Raw genomic sequence first — 22,915 nt, 5'->3', positions numbered from 1 at the left:
TCAGTTAGCCCTGCCCTCCGGCAATGCAGTCCATTCGGCCAACCCAAAAAGCCCCCAGCTCGAACTTCACCTCAAAAACTCATATTACATTCCTGATTAATGGTGCTCTCATTTTTCGTTTGTATTAAGAAGAGCTTCAAACTTCATGAAAAAGTGTGATGTGTCCAGCATATTAATTCTTCATGCGGGTTTTCTTTTTATGACCCAAGATAAGGACAACATTTGGTAAAATATTGCATTATTCAAGTCTATTAAAAGTTTTTCCTTGCGTATCTGCAAGCTAAGAAACTAAACAATATTTTTGAAAATATCTCCCCTCATAGATTGTTCTTAAATATGTGCACGTTTAGGAAATGAATGAAAGGATTCGGCATTCGCCCTATGAAAGGACTATGAGTCTTCGTCGAAATGGGTTTTCTACAGGTAATCACATTTAAAAGTCCCGAAAAACACTAATATTCATGAATGAATGTGTTTCTATCGATGTAACTTGCGTCATATGGTAAATAGTGAAAACAATAAGCAAATTCAGACCTTTATCAGTACGCTTCAAATCCCACGCTAATAACTCAATACTTCCGTATTTAAATAAGAAAAAGAAATGGGTCATTAAGAAAATTTGTATTCTATCTATTCTGGGCTGGAGATTTTTGCATTGCTCTCAGACGTGTTTTGAAAATGTTGAACAGAGGTCGAAACGGTCTATTCCGGGTGGTGGACAAGGTGGAAATCCAATCAGTAGGTCTACCCAAAATAAAAAGTTATCAATATAACATTTCGTGCATCTCAGGTCACCGTATGTTTTTTCAGTTATTGTGCCCATGAAAAACCTATAACATATCTCAAACTCACAGACACCATTTGGAAAATGGCCAAAATGTGCTCAGGGGAGTTCAAAATACGTATTTCCGTCAAAATCCCGAGTATCTTCATGTAAACAAGACTTTTTACTAAACTACAAATGAAGAGCTGGTCTATTACAGCTTATTAAATACTTAAAATATAAAAGAGCAAAAGTTTAGAAAGTCGTTAAAACGAAACAGGCCTCGCAAATAATATTTCCACCTTGAGACTGATTTATATTTGATTGAACACGTAAGCCACCTAAGCATTGCTAAGGGCATCACAGAATACCTAAAGCTGAATTGTTCATAGTTATGGCCATGAATATGAAATAATTTAAATTTAAAATATAAGCGAACGAAATGATTCTACGTAATCCTTGTTCTATCGTAACCCGTACTACCCTGTCATTCTGGTGAGTCCCCGTTGTAAAAGGTTTTTTAGTGGCGCACCGCCCCGAGCTCACAGCATCCATAACCGATTTAGTTCTCAAAGCTTTAGGTTAACAGACGGACGCGTTACTCACCAGAATAATCCGGTTGACAATATATATATTAAGCAATTCCGCACTAATTAATTCTTTTTTTTAACTCAGGAAATTTTTCATAACACGTTAATGGGCTTCTATGCGCCCTGCAATGAATTTTTGCCCCGCGGGAAAAATGGAATGGGATAAAAGAGGCAGAGACAATCAAAGAGGCGAGGAAGGGTACATTTTAGAGGGAGGAAGCAGTCGCGTCGAGTAATCAAACTTTTGCCGATTCAATTAACAGAATTGCCATCTTCAGCAGGGAAAAAGTCTGACAAAAGCGTAGTCAATTCTGGTTAATAAGCCCAGGGGAAATATAACGCACTGGGAAAATACGAGCGGATGTATTCCATAATGTTGTGGTGGGCGCGTCCGTGGGAATATTTTTCGAAATTAGCCTGAAGAGGTAAAAATAGAAAAAAATGGGTTAAGTAAAAGCAGGAAACGTCTTGTGCGAGTAATGGGCTGCGAAAAACTCGCAAAAATACAAAGCGGTAAAAACACGATGAGTAGCGTGAAAAAAATTCAACGAGTCACGCAGTGTTAAAGGTAACGTATCACTTAAAAGTCTGAGTGAGGGAATCCTTCCGGCCTTCGGAAAATGAATTTCTGAATGACAAGTGAAAACATTCAGGGCGTAATGATTGGGGGGCGGGGAGAAAAAGAGGAAAGTGAGGAGGAGGGCGGATGAGGAAGACCACGGCAAAGGGATGTGGGAAAGGGCATTGGGAACCCGTGAGAGAGCATGGAGTTGGAGGCGGGAAAATTTCACTAAATTAGAAACCTTCCGAACCCGAAGTAACGTACTACGTTACCTCCGTTTTTCTCATGACAAACATGCACATTAATGGATGTAGGAATCACGCCGTTACCGTTAAAATAAAGTATGTAGAAATACAAATGTTGTGTTTTAAGGACAAATATTAATTAAACGTGTACAGTTTTGGACCAACACGGTCAAAGTAGTAGGGACGTAAGGAGAAGAATTGCGCTAGGCAAAGAGGCTTTCACAAGGAGGAGGGAGTTGATGACGGGGACTTTGAGTAAGGATGTTAAGAAAAGACTCGTAAAAACTTTGATATGGAGCGTAGCTATGTACGGCGCGGAAACGTGGTCATTGAAGCAGGAGGATAGACGTAGATTGGAGGCTTTTGAAATGTGGGTGTGGAGAAGAATGGAGAAGGTGAAATGGACAGAGAAGAAAACAAATGAGGAAGTACTTGGTATGGTGGGCGAAGAGAGGGGTTTGTTGGGAGCAATCCTATGGAGGCAGGAAAAGTGGATGAAGGGGGTGTTGACCGGCAGTGGGATGTTGAAGACTGTGATAGAGGGGAGAATCTTAGGCAAACGAGGAAAGGGAAGGAACAGAATAGGGATGTTGGACGGGAGGAAGGGAGGAAGAAAGTACTCAGAGATGAAGAGGGACCTGATATAGAGTAGGATGATGGATTTTGTGTTTTGTTAGGAGTAATAAAATATTTGTTTGGTAGTTGTGTCCATCCAAAAACCTACCTTAACCGGTAGATTACCTTAAAAAAAATACAGCTGCATGTGAAACCTGGTAGCTAAGTTATGGTGAATGACTGTGCTTGCTATAACAATATTGCAGACCTGGATGGAAAGTTAAGAGAGAATATGGATGGAAGGAAGTTAGGTTTGTTGAGTGGAACTTATAAGACATGACAAGTGCAAGTTTTGTCGTGTTGAAATTGAAAAATCAAAGATAAAGCTACAACTGACTTAAAAAAAAGCGTATTCAACAGTAATTAATTTTGATCACAATTGGTATGTATGTCGGTTACACCTTGTCCGTAACTCCAGGAACTTCATAAATATATCAAGCATTTCGAATTGGAGACGACAAATTATACGACATAAGGACTTACAGCTATCTGAAAGGGGTAGAGAGGCCATGAATGCAAAGTAAAGAACCTATACGAGGATGACAAAAAATGCACACACTTATTCCAAGTATGCTGAGTTTCTAGATTCAACTATTACCTACTATTTCTATTCCTGCGTCCCTCCGTACGCAAAATCGAAGAGAATTCATGCCTATAGCGGAATATTTATGTCGTCATCAGAGCGAATTTCATATGTCACGATGATGCCAAATTCTCCTCCATTAGACTTTATCAGCAATGTGAAGTTTCAATTGTTCTAGTGGAATATCCGCTGATTGAACAGGAGAGATAGTAAGCATTCATTGCCAGCAAAATCATAAAATACAATTCTGATGCGGTGAACGAAAGAGAGAAAGAAGATGAACTAAAGGCAAATTTTAAAAGCAAAGTGGGAAACGCTGCAATAGTAACTTTAGCGGAGTCACTCACAGGTGTTCACACAAATGAGAGAATTGCACAGTGTAAATATCATTCGCCTAGACCGGGATCCCAGCATTGTAATTAGCGGAAACATTAACACGAGTTATCGCTCGACGTGAGATCCATTCCCCAGTACCGAGAAAATTATTCCATACGGTATTTAGTGCACTTCTTCTTAACCGGATATGCCTAGGTCAGACTCATGGGTTGGATAAGCGAGTGGCCGGCCGATTCGATAACATTCATAATATCACATCAGAACGTTTGATATTAAGTTATAACATTTTATGAGTTCTGGGGAAATGTTTTATCATAAATGAATATTAACGAAAATTACATACATGTTCATTATGAGAACTATATTTTATCATACAATGTTTCAAGTTTCAAAAAACAAACTTCCCAAGAACGAAAAACAAGTAATTTATAAGAACCAAATGACTTTACACAGTCTTCCAACGATCCTGAGTAAAAGTTAACACCCTCCTCTCAAGTATGTTCCGTGATTTTCAAGAAAAGAACCATTTTTCTTCTCTCAGTGGAAATCGCAGTATAAAGATTAAGCTCCATATGAATTTGATGCATTGAGGCTTTACTTAGCGAAAATTCATGGTGACTGAATAAAAAAACATGGAATGATAACGTAAAAGCGAGAGTAATTCGGCATCATCATGAAAAGAAAAGTGAAATCTAACTCATCAACGACATAATATAACAAAAGCCATAAACATTGCATCAAAGATATAAATAAACCCACTAGAGTCTGTGACTATATAAAAACGTGAAAGCCATATTCTGTATATTCCGGAAGCAAATAACATTCTGCAGATGTCATAAGCAGACTTAATTTCAAATCAAGAGTTCGAAATCTCAGAAAGTCATTTGCCTGCACTTGCAGATCCTGTCTTCCTGAGGCAGGAAACATCACCTCTTGTCAGTCACTATAATTCCACCTGGTTTTGTTTCCCAGAAAAACCCGTGGTCTAGGAAGTTGTTAATTTTTATAAATCATAAATTTCTTCCATTTTTCACCCACTTTAAAACTGTGATAGAAAAAAAAGATGACGGCTTAGAGCGAGGTCGATGAGAAGTTACTTATTGTTCTTAATCTACAATGCTGTTTTTTTCTTAGTCAGCCAAAGGTAATTTTCTCACCAGTTTTATTATTACATTACCGGACTTGTAAATTACACTAGGTCACACTAACGAATGAATCTGTCAGCGTTCAATAAATTCGATTATCTGGAAAAGTTACCGCAACATTCCTGAATGTTTATTTTCAGTGATTACCACTACACCTGCGTGGATCATCATGTAAAACCACGAAAAGGAAATTTGATGCGAAGTTTGAGAAACGTGTGGGAACACCAGCGCAACAACTTACCTGCAATTAGTGGTTAAATAACTCTCGAGGAGGATAGTTGGGAAACAATTTGAAAGAGACTAATCCTTTCCAGAATTACACGGCTTTTGTCTTTTTATAGCCCTTCATTTAATGGACTCAAATTGTACATGTTATGCAGATTTATTACTAACCAAGGCTATTACATTCTCAGCTGAAAGTAGTAACGATTTTATAACATCCAATACAGAGTAATCGGAAGGGTTGGTATTTTTTCATGGAGCCTCTACAAATATTTATGTGAAATTGTTTTGGAAGACTAGAGACTGTGAACCGTGTTAGAACGAAGAGGAGATGATTAAAAAAATGCAAAGGATAGTATTGGCGACTAAAAAATTCCCATTATAAAAAGGGCTAGCACCGAAATGTCAAAATGAGTGATATAAAAAAAGTACTTTAAAAACAAGAGACTGCAGGTCTAAGGTTCATCAAAAAGTGACCAATCAAATTCATCTAAAGCTGCACCGAAGCCACAAATAAAACAGAGATTACTTATACCTATATGAAAAAAGAGAACATTCAGATTCACGATGAAAAAAACCTCATACGCGTATAAATAAGTAGACTTTTCGAAAAATTTCTTTGGGGTCACACCAGAGACAAATTCACCGGCGACGTGGACAATCGTCTAGATAGAAACCTTTGGTGTAAAGCAAATGGCCTCAGTAGGTGGACCTTCATTGTTACAACTCATGCGTTACCGGGAGCGTATCCGGACTACCAATAAGGGAGAGAGTGTCACCGTGAGAAAATAAGGGCTGCGATGTAAAAGACAGAAAATGATGAGTTTCAAAACGAAAAATTTTCCACCATAACAGAAAACACAAAATGAGCAAGAGCTCGCAGGACTAACTACAGCTCTGTTCATATCCTGACAGTACCCAGGACGCACTCAAAAGTCGTACAGTTCAATTAAGAGGGCTATTTATTTTGATAAGGTTCCCTATCATTCAGTATTTGGACTTCACTTCATCCTATCCAAAATATTTTTTGCATGATTGATATTTTTCAATGATACGGAATAATTTGTTGCTGCAATGTAAAGCTTTTGCCCGTACACATTGGAAATTATTTTGATGGCGAAGTGCGAGAATTCCTCAGAGTGCAAAAATAAATTCCCTTTACAGGGATTACTATCGGTAATAAATTACTTATTGCTGCCAGTCAGAAATTCAGAAGTGCATTAAGACACCTCGATAAGCTGACTGATTAAAACACTGGGCTGAATATCGACGGATCCAGGTTCGGATTCCAGACAAGCATAATTATTTAAAACAGTTAAATTCACGCATTTGCGCGCACATCAGCGAGTGACCCGGTCAAAGTCACTGTTGGGGCATTTCCCTCAGTTTCATTGAATTTGCGACTGGTGAAAAATACGTAAGCTTTCTGTAGATTCATTTGAAACCACTCCATAACCCATACGCGTATTGGATTCCTAAATGAGACCTTAATTCGAAACGGCATTGTATAGCAAACTCACCGTTACGAGTCGCATAACACTGAATCTTTTCCCCGTGTTGTCCAATTACTTGGACCTCACTCCGCTTTCTCGCACACAGCATTCGCCTTTGAAATCCTAATCATAAAGCTCTTCTCGATCTCACTCTTACTCGCAATGAAGCAAAATCATGACGCCATAAGAAATCCTTGACGTCACGCAAGGCGACAAACAGAATATAAGAACTTATCGGTACTCAGCATTTCCTCTTTTTCACTCGCTCTGGGTGAGGGTGACACGAAGGTATAATCACGGGAAAGAAACAGGGGAAGACGAGAAACGAAAGGAGGAAGAGAGTGAGAGGGAAGAGGGTGAGGGGGGGTGGGGTGTGGTGGGGAGGAAATCGCGGTGGCGGAGGGTGGGACGGAGGGCGGGGCGGAGGAGGAGGGCGGTAAGCGTGGAACCCGTTCGTTCTCTCCAACGGTCTGCTCTTTTATGTCGTCTCCTCACCAGCACCACGCACGCCAGCAGGGAAGGAGCGGCGACCGGCCATTATCCCCGGGAGCACCTCCACCACCACCGCGGCAACAGAGGCGTGGCCTGCCCCCTCAAGGCTTCCCCACCCTCCAGTCCCCTCCTCCTCCCCCTATCAACCTTTCCCAACTGCACCCAACCGGCCCCTTCAACGCACGTAGAGCCACACAATATAAAATATATATGAAAAAAATGATAACCTTCCCTCTCTTCGCTTCCTCCTTTATGCTCGCACCCTCCCTGAGAGACTTGCGGGTGTCGTCCTTTTTTATGGCTTCGCTTCCTTTGGTTCCTCCTACTCTTCCTCCTTCCTTCCTTCCTTCCTTCTCCCCTCCCCCTCAATTGCCTCCCTCTCGTCCACTCTCATCCCCCGTGCGTGCATTCGTGCGTCGGACGACGAGCGGGTGAACCGTGCAGTGATTTTAACAATGGCCCGCTGCGGTCCAGGGGTGGGGTGAAGGGAGGAAAAAAATTACTTCAGACCGAGGAACCGAAGTCGATCTTCTCTCGTCTATTTTCTGGAGATCGCACGAGGAAAAAAAGTGAGTGGGAATCCTCCGCTTTTCGCTGTTACACTAATGCGTCAGACCAGCGATGCCATAATTTTTCAATCGATGAGCAGAGCCGCAACGAGTGGAATGGTATCGGCCATGGTTGCCGCGTTCCCAGCGTAAATGCTGATTTATCCCACGAGAGCGAGGGGCCCTGAGGTGCGAAATTTGACGAAAAAACGCTACTTCACTCTGTATTAAGAGGCCGAAAAATTGTTGGGCTCGCGCATTAACTGCAACATTCTTTGATCCTATTAATTCTGCGAACGAGCCGTCGCTAAAAACAATTCCGAATCACTTCGCTTCATGAAATATTACTCAACACTGAAGTTAGAAAATCGCATTACATGAAAGCCGTATAAGTAAAACTATTTTAAGCAATTCCTTCCCGGATATGTTTTTACTTTCCGTCACCCTTCACGCATGTCTACGTTACCATGCCATCCAATAATAAACAATAAATAATAAACACCAAATGGCGCGATGGACTTCTTCATTCGAAAATAATGAACACTTTAATTCGAAGCTGGCGGGAATATCACGCCCTAAGTGGTATTGTCCGTACTGAAACGTAACTGCTGACCTCGCAGTTTTGCTTCTAAATAATAACTGCAAAGAGGTGAAGCGGTGCGAAGAGCTTATTCATTGTTGGGCAGGTCATTTGATTCCCATGGAATGTACTTAAATTAAAGAGATCCGTTGGTTGGAGTCACTTAGTGACTTTAAACAAAAAAAATTAAGAGAAGCCATTAAGCAACAGGCCAGCATTAATTCCCGAAGTGGAATCCGGGTCCACGACTTTATGATTAGCCTGAGAGCATGGCTACCACCGGACATAACGGTTCGCAATAAGCTTCCCTTTCTTCAAAAGGATAAGTCATTAAAAAATCAACAAGTCTTCGACCCGAGGGTTGTGTGAGGGTAGGATTCTCCTGGTACAAGGAAATACTCACAGGATTTCTCAGGGAAATTCAAATACAAGAACTTCATTAGAATCCTGGACCCGACGGTCATTAGCCAAACGATCGATTAACCATGTTACCACGCCGCAAGTAAAAAATTCACGGGGCTATTGTTTTACCACGCATGTGCTGTTTTCGCGAAAGTCACTTAACAGAGGAAGAACTTTCGCAGTCTTTTGTAATTTGAGATTTAAGTAAAATACATCATCAGTCGGATAAAAGAGAGGGCTGATGCCATTATTCTAAGTGGCATTTATCACCCTAGGTCTAGCATAGCCATCCTTTATCTTCTTCATTTTTCAAGAATAGGATACATGTATATTCCGATCCCATCTGACCTAAACTTTCATACTCGTATGTTTCTCCCCAGAACTGGCACACAGAAAGGCAGGGTGGTCGACATATAATGCAAAGAAGTATTTATCGAGAGATTTTAGCAGAATTTTATACTTTTCATGGAGCAAACCGTTTCAAAGCACGTATTATAAACATAAATTAGAGAGTAAAACGTCGATATCTAAGGTAAGAATCAAACCTGTGACCTTCGGGTAACCCGGTCGATACAATGCACATTAAGCCCACCTTATTGGCCTTGAGAAAAATATTGAAATATTTTCCGGTCTTTTTTTGATGACCTCTACCATTAATGCAAAATGCGAGCGAATACATGGCGTGAAGGCGGAACACCGCGTCCCATGGCCTTCTCAAGTCCCACACATCCACATCGGTACATGGACCGAAAGAAATATTTTGCCCACGACGTTACATATATTTCGAGGCGATAAATCGACAAGCGTGGTTGCGAAGCAAAGTATTATTCAAACGGGCGTTCTACACAAATATAGCGCAAATTGAAATGCACATGCATTTTATAATGTTGTTGAGGAATAATTAAAAATGCAAACTGTGACGTAGGTATGGCTTAAAAGCGCTGAGTGAGCAACCAAGGGCAATTTATTAACCTGTAAGAATAATTTACAATGAATTAATAACTTAGTCACTATTGGAAAATTGGAGAGAGCACATGAATAACCTCTAGATGGTATAGATTTCCTTCTATTTTCATATCCTAATCAGTATTCAACGCAGGCTAATACTTCAGGGAAAGTCTTTATATATTAACTTAGGGTATTCAAAGTTGGACAGAGGTAATAAAATCCCAGCGAAATGCGTCTCAAAAACCTTGATTTAATGGCTCAGTTTATTTAAAATGTGCATTGAATTATACAAGCTTGCACGTATTGCTTAATCGTGTGTGAAAATATGACTGGAAGAAGTGACACTCAAACAATATTCGATAATCTTTAGCAAACCTCAAGGAAAAAGTATTTTTTCATTGGATATTCAAAAACATGTGCTCTAGTTTTTCTAATACAGCAATCATTCCTTGATTTACACTGATAATGCTTGGGAACGAAGACGACAAAGCCAAATAGACTCATGATACATGAAATCTTAAGTATATTGTAGATATTCTGCATTCCTGGAAATTCTAAGCAATCTTAAATATAAGAATTATCACTGAAGCACTGAGATCGACTTTTGCTTTCATTTCAACTTTTTCCATTATTCCAGTTTTACTTTAATTACCTATTCATAATACTATTTTATTGAATTATCTATTGTAATGTGTTCTTTGAACTAATAAGCTCACTTTACTTTCTTTAAAAAAGGATAAGAGAAAAATCATAGCTACAATTGATAGAAAGATTAAGACTTATTAATATAATAATTTTATCGATAATCATCTTTGAAACAACGTGGATAAAAACTGTTTTCACTTTTGCACTGGACATGGATGAAAATAGGCTGGAAACCCCAGAAGTAAATATCACGCCGTTTTTAAGCATACGACGTATGACTTTCGCCAGCGATTCCTTGAAGGGTGTGATGCAGGGTTGGTATGAAGAAAGAAGAAGATAAGTGGGCAGACTGTGAAAGGGATGTGGACAAAGGCATGGCGGCCAGGGAAGGACAAAAGGTTTTTCTCTGCCCCGGGGTCGGGCGATAAAAAAACCTAAAGGGTCTGCCATTAAATCTCTTTGGAAACGCCTTGTTTGCTGTGCATCTACCTCACTATAGACGAGTTCTCCCCCTGTGAGGTTTACGGTAAACCCATGATCAATTCCGCAGGGAAGAAAGACCAATCTCAGATTGAATGCCATTTGCTGACCGGACGAAGAGCGAAAGAAGGCAGGCCTTCCGTTCCTAAAACTTACCCTCCAACGCACATGGTGGTTAAGTGTAGACATAAAGCTGTAGTTTTAGAGACGAAATGTGTATTTAAATAAAGGTAGTTAATGCAGTCGGGTAGCAATTTCACATTGAACATTTCATTCCCGTCCTAAAGGGTATATTTTATGTAAACTTAAAGTCGCGGATTTAAATTATATTTATGACTTCTCACAGTTTATCTTGAAGTTTAGCTATTTCTTCAGTCACGTGGAAAAGATGTAAATGGCCAACTTTCCTACCACTCTCCAATTGTGCGAGTTTTGCACAACTTTTGTTTAACTTTTTTTTCTCAATAAAATTTTATTTAGCTCGTTCATCTGGATTGATGCTGATCGCAGGATCGTTGTAACCAAAATGGAATTCTGGGCATCTCAAATAAAGACTTTTTATCTTAGGAAAAAAATATTAACTTTTTCCTGTAAAGGTGTATCATACGAAATATTTTCAACTCTAGGAAGAAGAAATTATTGAAAGAAAATAATGAAATATATTAAAACTCATTAAACTGGAAAAAAATCGCGAATAATATGGTCAAAGGATTAAATGAATCAAAAGTGTCCCAACCGCTCCGTAAGGCCTAAAAATTTTGATCTTTAAGTAAGTAAAAAGTTCAATGTTATGATTAATCATCGAAATGAAATAAAATAGTGTATCTAAATATGATAAGACTATAGCGTTTAACTATTCTGTCACTGAAGTAACATTTCAAGATAAAATTAAGAGACAAGGGCATAAAAATAAAAATGATAAATGTAGCAGAGTAAGATAATACTATATAAAAACAGTTCATAGACCGCGGAAAATGATGATTGCCTTCTATACAACACGAATTAACTCTCCTAGAGTTATATCAGCAATATTTTGATTGCGTAGTGATATAAATTAATTATACCCAAAAGTGAAAGTGAAACAAAAACATAGTCGTGAAACAGAAAAACTGAAAAACAACTTAAAATAAAAGGCTTATTCCACTAAAGAAATGTATTGTGATTTAGTCTGTGTTACACGGCTCTCTAAAAGATTTACTGATGTAACTTGGGATTTTACTACAGCACTGGGAGTACTACAAATGGTATCAATGCTGATTAAATTTAAGTCGGAATTCGGTCCAATCACGAGATGCATTTATTATAAAGAAAATCCTAGTAATCAACCCAATGGATGTTTTTACAGGCGAGGATTGAGGTTGGTGGTCAACCAGTTCCCTTCCCTTTGCCATTTGTGGTTTCCAGGCAGACCTGATATCCAAATAATCACATGGCTTGTGCGAAGCCGAGGTTTGTCTCAATCATGAATGATTGAACCTCGTCTCTCAGGTCAATAGCCGAATGCTCTAAGCACAAGGCATCCACGTGCCATATAGATGCGAGGAAAACAAAAACAAAAAATTCATGGGGAATACGAGAATAAACATTATAATTGAACACGGACTTAGATATTTATTTTTTCTCGAAGTAAAATCACGATATTATCGCAAAGAGTTTGAGACATAAATGAATTACTACCAACCCACTTTAATGACTCCTTCCTCTACAATTTTATGACTTATGTTCTAACCTTTACTTAATTTTTTGTGAATTGTGGGCCATTTGAGTAGTTATATGAAAAAATAGTAACGTAACAAATAAAAGAGGATTGTTTAGTCTCCATCATTCAGAGTGACACATATTCATTTGTAGTATTCCTGAATTGAACACACATCATCACCTTTGGATGCATTGACTCAGGTAGATGCTCGTCTCCTCGCATGCACACGCTGGCATCGGGAAAACAGAAGGGTTTTCAAGGAGGAATACATACGCCTATCCCTTGGAAGGCGCTCCCTGTACCCATTAGCGTGCTAGGAAAACAAAGGTGCCACATGTTTTCCCTCATTAACATCCTCCACGAAGGACGGTGGCAGAGCGACCATGAACGGGGGTGTTGTTTAAAAAAAAGAGCTTGATTTAACATGCATAGTTCTCCAATGTCAAGTTTTGATGGCTTCAAACTAAACAAACACCAAGCATTTCTTTCAGGCTTGAAAGGGCTGAATGGAAGAAAGGTCTTCTTTTATTAAAAAGAGAATAGGAACGGTTTCAATCAGATTCTCAAAAATAACACGATTTTTTGTGATGATTAAGTGATAAAAATCAACAAGGATCAACTAGAAAATATTTTTTTAATCTGATGGAACTTCTAATTATACCATCATTATTTTTGAAGACGTCGTTTGCATTGAATGCTTGGCTTTCTATGAAGTCCTCTTCACATTTTGGTAGATGAACCATAAAATGAATCTTATTTCAGCTTTCTTTTACTTATATTTTAAACTTAAAGTAAAGTAAAGCTAAGGCCACGCGTGTGGCAATAGAATCAATTATTCAATTATTGGGTCTATCAATTCATTCAACCTTAATTTTTTGAGAAGCGTAAATTGTATTGCATCGTGTTGCGAAGTGTACCAATGACTCATTCATATCTCAGTTATAGTATATTCAAGCTGCATATTATCATATTACATCAAACTATGAACATAAAAATTAAGTCTTTTAGTTATTTCTCAAATGAAGGAGAATATTACTATCAATAATATTTCTGCCTTATCAGGATAAAACAAAAAAATTAAAGAAAGGTTTTCATAAACGGATCCTAGCTTATTTTGACGGGTAATAATTTTATAGAAATAACGGTAAGGAATACAAGCATATCTTCGTAGAACGAAAACTTCCTCGCAAAATACTCCCATTGAAAGAGAAAATTGCTCATTTTCGTTAGAAAGATCAAATGACAGTATCTCTTGCACTTTTTTTAATTTAAACACAATGCACCGACTAATCATATATTATTTCAAGAATAACCACGAGCATTTCAACTCGAATGTGTGAGCGAAACATTATAAGGCGATTTGAGGATTCTTCGGGAAACCTAGATCTCTTTATTTTACACATGGCTAAGGCCAAATCACTGTGGTTTGATTACTTGAAGATATGGACTTTCAAGCATAGATGGAAATCCCCTCTCAATAGATTATGGAACAATTTTTACGGTATGAAGAACTCCACCGAGGGCAAAATTTTTTTCGTAAAGGATTATTACTGAAAGTGAAAGCTTCATGTTTAAGGACTCCTAGAAGGAACTCGTGGGACTTGATGTTTGCCTATAACCAATCTTTAGGGGTTCTTTCCATTAAAAAAATAATCGAAATTTTTGTTATTCAACATTTTCACAAGTTAAATAAACTTTTTAACAATCTAAAAATTTACTGATCAAAGTAAATTGATTATTCATGTTTCCACCATGGTAAGGCTATCTACAATAAGCCTCAATGAGGCTGATAGAGCGACCTTGGTATTAGAATTGATGTTCCCATGAAGTTGGAAAGGAAGATTCAATTAGACGTTAATGCAATTGACTATTTTATTTATGTGCAACACATCCATGGGGATCGTTGGAGATCGACGAGTGGTACCTTTAATCATTACCAGAACAAGCTATCAGCAGCGAAGTCAATAAAAACGAACGGTAAATTTCCAAATGTCAGAAATTTCTTAATAGATATGAGAGAGTACAATATGCATCGCAAACATAAAAAAAAGAAAAGTGTATTCGAGGAAGGAAAATAAAATTCGTGCCGGGATGACGGAGGCACGATTTCCTCATCGCGACTCGATCCAGACGAAGTTTCCCCAGACTGAGCACATACCCCCGATATCATTCATCCCCTTGGTGATAGGGCGAGGCGAATCGATCTTCCACGTTGGCACAGCTCGCCCCGACGTTGGCCATTAGCTCTCTTGGACTCCGGTTTTGTGACTCAACGACAGAAGCTCAACGGGAAAAAAATGAATGTTTGTTCTGGTCATACGTGACCACTATTGCGGGTATAATTTGAAAAAAATATGAACCTGGTTCTCTTTTCGGAGTCATTTCTACGTAAGAACTCGTCACGCGAATTTTAAATGGCAAACATTATAAGTTTATTCTCAATCCTGTTTCGTACAGCAACAATGACGTTCATGAATTACGAGGACCGACAGAATGTAGGGTATGGACTACAGTGGATATTGCAAAAGTTAAATTTAAATGAAAAATAATTATAAGAACTAATACCCTAAATATATTTATTAGCTTGGACAATTTAAAAGTACAAATTATCCCAAAGATAGGGTACCAATTTGTAACGTTCAAAAATTATCATGTGGGTTTTATTTTGAATGCATCTGATTTTGGATCATTATTTCGATACAGCTCGTGTTATCGTCATTTTTATGATGGGGGCAAAAACAACAGACGCACCATAAGCATCACCAATGGCTTTGCAATGAGGGATTCAGCACCATAGGTTAGGAATTTAGGTGATTTCGAGCCAGAAAATCATTGCGGGACAAAAAAAAGATTCCAGGAAAGCCCTTCAATTGGCTGAGAGTAAAGCTCATTAAGAAGGGCCTTGAATCTGATACGATAAGAAAATGTGTTGATAATATTCTTAAAGAGCCGATAGGATCAGTGGCAGTAACTCGAGAATTGCAACATGCAGCGCTTGTTACCTTCACTTGTTTCGACACCTGCCCGCAGCAATTCACTTTTCCAATCACGTTTGTCGAGGGGAAAAGCCACGGCTTACTCAGCGAACCGATCACAGGCCATCGCGTTTCGTAAAGGGAACGAGTACTTTCATGCATTTCTAAAGATATAAAATTTCGTTAACTTGGAATATAACCTAATAAATGGCACACGAGCGTACGCTTGCGAATACAAAACTATAAAGTTTTCGCAAATCCTGTTCAGCAAGAAGGCTTAAATGATAATTTCTTTCGACTACGGATTCATATTCCAATGCCCTTACAAACTGTTGTTCCTATCAGTATTCTAACGTTTAGAGGAAGATTGGTGACGGACGCTAAAAATTGCTACACATCGTCAATGCCTTAAAAAGAACTTTCTACGGGTTTCAACTTCTTTTGTTCCCTTCTTCTGTGCCTCGTACTTTCTATAACTTTATGCACCCATAATTCCCATTCTTTTCCCAACCATACTCCGATTGCTCAAAATTTTCCTTTCTCATTCTGATTTCTCTTACAAAATTTGATCTTCCCTCTATTGTCCTCCTCTCCTCTTGGGCTCCTCCAACCACTCCCTGTTTTGATTTTCGCCGAAAACTTCCTCTATTTTCTCGGCCAATATCTATCTTTGTATGTCTTCCTCTCGATACACCTTATTCTCTCAATACTCTTGAAGTCAGGAATCGAGGTTCATTCGCTTTCCTCAGTGATGCAGTTTATTAATCACACGACCGCAGAGTCTGTATGGAAGCTATTAAGTTGTGTTGTACATATTTCATGAGTTTCGGTCATATGTTTCCAGCTCTTTCTAAATGTTTTTTTAGCAGTAGTGTCCTTTTGATTAAGTAATGATTTCCAAAATTCCATTTATACTTAACCTAATTTCGTTCAAAATATTAATCATATCCATAAACTGATTTCATTATTACATTTTATTTTATGTCTAATTTAATAATCACATCTATTGAACACCGGATGACTTCATTTTTGAATGATTTTTCGAATGTCAAAAAAATCTTTTCACCTTATTAAGCGCACAACATATAGACTCTAAACTGACTGGCAAGCTGAAGCGTTATTATCAGCAAGTATCGCTGAGATGAATATTCAGTTCCCTCCCTACTTTTATTCTCAAACCTCAGCTTATCCAATATCTCTCTTGAAATTACCTCCAAATAAAACTCAATATGAACAATACAACCTTCATCCTCTGCCCAACAGTCAACCATTCGAACTCCGGCATCCTATAAACGCTGTAAAATAACAATTTTTGTCGTGTTTAAATCATAATGCTGACATTTAGTAGAGCTTCAAGAAATAGTCTTTATTCGCACGGTTTTAATACCCGTCTTCCGGTATTTCAGTCTTAACGTAAAATTAAATGGTAGGGCGTTACTTGCATTACCCAGAGTAAACTAATTTCTTCTCTACCCTACCTATGGTTACTCCTCCTGATTGACCATCCCCAACTGGCCATCCGAAATTGTGCAGGTTGATTTTAGTAAATATTACCGTTGAGCCGTTAATACAAGCCGCTTGTACGTCCAGTTAACACATACACTTTTCATCAGTTTCATTACATTCGTCCAACTCTATTAAAAGTCTTCTTAAAATCAAAGGAACAAACAAAGACATACTTTGCTTCGTATTATTAGTTACTATTCATTTTCTATAGCAAATCTACTTGTCACTCAACTATGCTTTTAGTCTTGCCCTGTATTCTGCAGTATTTTTACAACTTTTCCAGTCAACACGGTCGAATGCCATCTTCAAATATATGATCCAGAGGAACAAAAGGAAAAGTCATGATGATTTGGTCAATATATTTTAAACATACTAATTTAAACTTGTGGCCCTATTATCCAATAAAAATCCCTTCATGATTCCTTCCACGTATATCCTAAAATATAACTCAAAGAAATCCACCTTAGCATATTTCAGTGAACTCCTGTGAGGATACTAACTATTCCAATCGCTTTGCCTTCCTATGCCTTCGTTTAACGCTGTGCCTAACTCCCTAATGCCCATTTCTGGAACGAAACTATCATCATGCATGTCACAAATCCCGTGTATATCCAAGAAAAGCGCCATTATATCTTTGCCTTAAGTTTCTTGCATCATTATTTTCGACCGTATCTGAATATAAGTCGGTTGTGATAGTAAATTTCCTAGTAAAGGATAGTAAAATACTAGTAGATAGTAAAATCCTCCATAGGATTGCTCCCAACAAACCCCTGGCAGGAAAAGTGGCTGAAGGGGGTTTCGCCCGGCAGCGGGATGTTGAAGACTGTAATTGAGGGGAGAATGTTACGCAAACGAGGAAAGGGAAGGAACAGGATAGGGATGTTGGACGGGATGAAGGGAGGAAGAAAGTACTCAGAGCTGAAGAGGGACCTGATGTAGAGTAGGATGTTGTGTTTTGCTAGGGGCCACAAATTATTTAAGTAGTAATTACGTCCATCTAAAAACCTACCTTAATCGGTAGATTACCTAATAATAAATAAGATATTGGGACGGCCCAATAGAACACAAATAAAATAGTAACATTTAAAAGGACACTAATATATATATATACATATATATATATATATATATATATATATATATATATATATATATATATATATATATATATATATATATATATATACATGTATACATGTATACATATATACACACGTATATATGTATACATGTATATATATATACATACGAGGGTCATCCGGAAAGTAGTACCCGTTCGTGCCGCATGAAGTGCTGACGACGCGAGTAGCCGCTGGACGAGGTCAGATAGCTTCAGTGGCTTGTCTGCCTTCTCTGAGCCAAGTTGCGTGACGCTAGCATTGCCTGTGTTGTTTCTGTGATTGTTTACAATGTTTAAAAAAATTGAGAACGCCGCCAGTTGTGAAGTGAGGGCAGTGATTAAATTCCTCAATGCAAGAAACGTTCGCCCATGTGATATTCATCGCCAATTAAAGGAGGTGTATGGAGACAATGTAATGGACGAGTCGTCTGTTCGGCGGTGGTGTCGCAACTTCAACATGGGGAGGGGGAACACACACGACGATGAGCGTTCGGGGAGACCGTCTGTCATTACAGACCAACTGGTGAGCTCAGTTGACGAATTCGTGAGGAACGATCGGCGCGTCACAATTGATGACATCTGTGAGCATTTTCCCAATGTTTCTCGAACAATTGTTCATGAAATTGTTAAACACCATCTGCATTATGCAAAAATTTGTGCAAGATGGGTCCCTCGCGTATCTCAATGAGCTGGCGGCGAAGGACTATGCAGCAGGAATACAGAAACTTGTCACACGTTATGACAAATGCCTTAATTTGCTTGGAGATTATGTTGAGAAGTAGTTTAAAGTATCCTCTTTCAAATAAAATTTTTTATGTTTGTTAATATTTACTTTTGTGTCTTTATTTCACGAACGGGTACTACTTTCCGGATGACCCTCGTACTATATATATATATATATATGTGTGTGTGTGTGTGTGTGGGTGTGTGTGTATATATATATATTTTCCACACCCACCAATATGTATATACAGGGTTCGTCCGGAAAATAAGTGTATTGAGCTCAGGAAAAAAAATTTATTACGCTTTTACATATCTTAAGCTAATATTCCTCAAAATAGGACCCTTGTGAGTCGATACACTTGTTCCAGCGGCGTTCCCATTCCTGGAACGCTCCCGCGAAGGCATCATCGGGAACCTCTCGAAGACACGTCGTCACGGCCTCTTTGACGGCGTCCAAAGTCCCGTATCGCGTTCCTTTCAAACTCCTCTTTATCTTCGGGACCAGAAAGAAGTCCGGTGGTGCCAAGTCCGGGCTGTAGGGCGGGTGCGGCAGCGTTGCCACGCCGTGCTTGGCCAAGAAGTCCGACACGACAAGCGCGGTGTGAGACGGCGCATTGTCGTGATGCAGCCGCCAGATGTTTTTGATCGCTGGCCGGACGCGGGCGACTCGTTTTCGAAGCCTGTCGAGCACTTGGACGTAAAATGCAGCATTTGCAGTTTGTCGTTCAGGTACAAATTCGTAGTGGACGACTCCCCTTTTGTCAAAAAAGACAATGAGCATCGCCTTGATCCGAGATTTGCTCATGCGAGCTTCCTTTTGACGGGGTGATGATGGGGTGTGTCACTTCGCACTTTGTCTCTTCGACTCCGGGTCGTACTCAAAGATCCACGTCTCGTCATCCGAAACAACGTTCTCTAAAAAATGTGGAACATTTTTGCAGTGATCCGCAAGTTGTGTCGCGATTTCCAAACGATTGAGTCTTTGATCATCACTGAGCACTTTCGGCACCTACTTTGCACAAATTTTTCGCATCTGTAATTGCTCCCTAATAATCTCGTGCACTATTGTTTTTGGCCCATTACACTGCTCTGCTATCATCCGAACACTAAGACGACGATCAGAGTTCAGTACATCGCGAACTTTTCGCACATTTTCGTCGGTGAGTGTCGTTGATGGGCGTCCAGGCCGTGGTTCGTCGTCGACCTCTTCTCTGCCCTCCACGAACATCTTGTGCCACCGAAAGATCATGTTTCTGGACATGGCTGACTCCCCATAAGCCTGGTTAATCATACCGACAGTTTCGGTAGACGATTTCCCAAGCTTTACCGCAAATTTGATGGCATAACGCTGCTCCAAAAACTTCGGCATCGCGTTCCGTGACGTGGGTCGAGCGTGGAGGTTCGCGTTAACAGAGCTCCTCACTACACCACAGCTCAGAGCCGACTGCCTTTTTCAGCTTCGCTTGCCAACATACCCCCCTCCAATCGCAGCCCGTCAGAGCGGTGCTGGGCGCGCCTGGAGCGGCGGGAAAAAATCAGTACACTTATTTTCCGGACGAACCCTGTATATATATATATATATCATTGGCATAATTTTTAAGGTAAAGATGAGAGACATGTTTCATCCGCCACAAAACTATCAATTTCTTTCACAGGAATAAGCTTTAGAGAAATGGCACAGGTTTTTCCATCATTACTCTCAAATCTCTCCGTCCAATCCTGATATTGTGCATTTCCACCTTGAAAATATCGTAGGTCCGGTACCTAAGTCCCGCTGTATATCTTTCTTCCCTATGCTATCTATATCAACACCATTAGTAGGTATATTCCCATGCATTTATGCACGCAGTTAAAATCAATCTCAATAAACCCTTCACCCCGAGTGCATTAGCTTTAACAGGAATGTTCCATTGCTATTCAAAGATTAAGGAAGGTCTGAGAAAAATTAGAGGCGACGGAGAGAATAATCTGGAGAGCGGGAGAAATTAAGGCTTCCAATTAGTGAATCTCTTTGGACGGCACTGGCTTCTACCCACGCATACGCGTCGGCGTCGTCTTAAGTTGCCCAGTGGGAATGGCAAGCATTAAATCCGGAGAGCCCCAACGACGAAGGCGCCTCCCCGGGGGAGAAGCGGGGCGCGTGGGAACAAAGGAAGAGGGCGAGAGTTCCGGCGAAACAAATGAAGACGGCACTTGGGAGAAACGGAGTGGCTCGGGGCAGAAGCGGACAATAAAAAGAGAAGATGAACCTCACCTCTCCATCGGAGGAGGGCTTAATGGAAAAAAGAGGAAAAAGGAATTTCACTGCCACGATTGTAGGAGGCAATAAAGGGATGCGGTGGCTAGGAGTGAGTCAGGAATGAAAACGGTAGGGAGCTGATGAGAATTCTCTCGAGGTGGACAAAAGAAGAAAAATGAAATACGCTGGCGACTTGAACGATCGGGAAACGAATGAAACCCAAAGACACGCAGACTACTGGGATGGTACTGAAAATTTGATGAAAGAAAGGTAAGGAATGAGTCACTGCAGTTAATTCCGAGCGAAATCCTAGGATTATGTGTGACTTGAGTACGGGTACGCAATTAGGGATTTTGTTGCGAGAAATAACACTTTAGATTTAAAGGTGAATCAGAATCAACTCCGTTAGGTATGTCACGTTTTTGCAGAGGAGTAGTGAAGGTAGATTGGTCAACTTTTTATCAATTTCCTCTCTCATGGTGGTGGTTGCATTCATATTCATGGATTTTCCAAATCACAGAGCAGAAATTCATTAAAATAATTTTACAAATTGAAAGAATATAAACAGTTGAAACGCTGGACCGAGCAGAAAAGCAGTTTAGCTGAAACTGAATATCAGGTTCCCCGAAGGCTGTGATTTTTGGCTGAAACGAATTTCTTCCCTAAAGGTTTGCACATTACTCCTCAATAAACTGCCCAACTAGCGCAAGAGGTAAAGTCTACGCTATACAATACTATACCTTTTCAGATTGATTCCATGTGTTTCAAACTGAAGAAAGTAGTTTGAATTCTATCTTAATAAGTATATGAAAGTGCCTCTACCGTGATGGGAAAATTATAATGATATAATATCTATTCCAAGCATTAAAATATTTCGAAAAATATTCCTTGAATACATGTTGAAAAATGACTGTCATAAAAGTCACTAAATACAAGCCTTCAAGACTGAAAACACCCTTTATATCACTGGTGAAACCGGAGACGTAAACTTTAATTTCTTTTGATTTGATAAAGAATTGAACAGGATGATATCCAATACCTAATTTTATCCAATTTCCTGGCAACAAATATAATTAATTGTGATTGAAACGTATTACATAAAAATTCTCCTGCTAAAAGAAAATGTTTAAATACTAGCGACTCTAGGATGGAACACTAGCGACATTTCAAATCACTTAAGTCTATAAAATGTTTAAATCGTCGTTTGTTGCCAAGTGAAAGATTTATTCTTGGAGTATTTCGATTTCTCGTGTTTCGGAATAACCCAAAAACTATTATGAGATTAAATAATATACGAGATTGAATTTTGAAAATATTGAGTTTTATAAACATTTCCTTCATATTTTTTTGTCTATGTCACCAAAATTCTTTTCCTGGGTGATCTTTTAAGTTCCTTATATTGTTTAATTATAAATGCCACTATCCTAGCTACCAAAATAAGGCCAAAAGCTACAAGGTTTTGATTTCTATGAATTGGCAAAAAGCACATTTTGCACCATTACTACATGAACATATTCAGTCGCACATCGAACATCAGCATTTCTGAACGCTACATAAAATTCGAAGACGTAGCCTTTTGAGTCGTTAGCGAATTCACAATTCATCATAATATCTAGAGAAGCAATCATTCATATTGTATATAATGTGGAGATCCTAAGTAACTACAAATGACAAGTAGTTAAATCAACCGATTCAATTAAATTGAAAAAAATGGATAATTTGAAATACTCACCGAAAGTTATTCATGCCGCATGAGACTTTCACCAGTTGACCTTATGAAGTCATCAAATATTGATGCCTATCTCCTGCTTCATCTTGTGAGGAATAATATTCTACCTCCAAACTTTTCCTGCAAAATAAAAATAAAGGTCAACATTATCATAAAATCACAAAAAATACACAGCATTTGATAAGTGGAATGTCATATATCGCAGTGGCACGGATTCATAAGCTCCCATTTCATACTACGTGCCCACACCGTGAAATTTAATGGAGACGGTAGTC

General features: G+C 39.0%; 1 protein-coding gene across 1 annotated transcript in view; it reads right to left on the bottom strand.

The window, feature by feature from the left end:
* The window catches only part of dpy (fibrillin-like protein dumpy), a 463,637-nt gene extending 440,962 nt beyond the window's left edge, over positions 1-22,675 (bottom strand). The window contains 1 exon segment of the mRNA XM_071590673.1: positions 22,644-22,675. The gene's annotated coding sequence lies outside the window, so the exon portion shown is untranslated.
* Between the last annotated feature and the right edge of the window lie 240 nt (positions 22,676-22,915).

This window comes from Hetaerina americana, unplaced genomic scaffold (genome assembly GCF_022747635.1).
Source record: "Hetaerina americana unplaced genomic scaffold, ioHetAmer1.1.p SCAF_4, whole genome shotgun sequence".
Taxonomy (NCBI): Eukaryota; Metazoa; Arthropoda; class Insecta; order Odonata; family Calopterygidae; genus Hetaerina; species Hetaerina americana.
The sequence above is the reverse complement of the archived record's forward strand: the minus strand, read 5'-3'. Positions and strand labels throughout refer to the sequence as shown.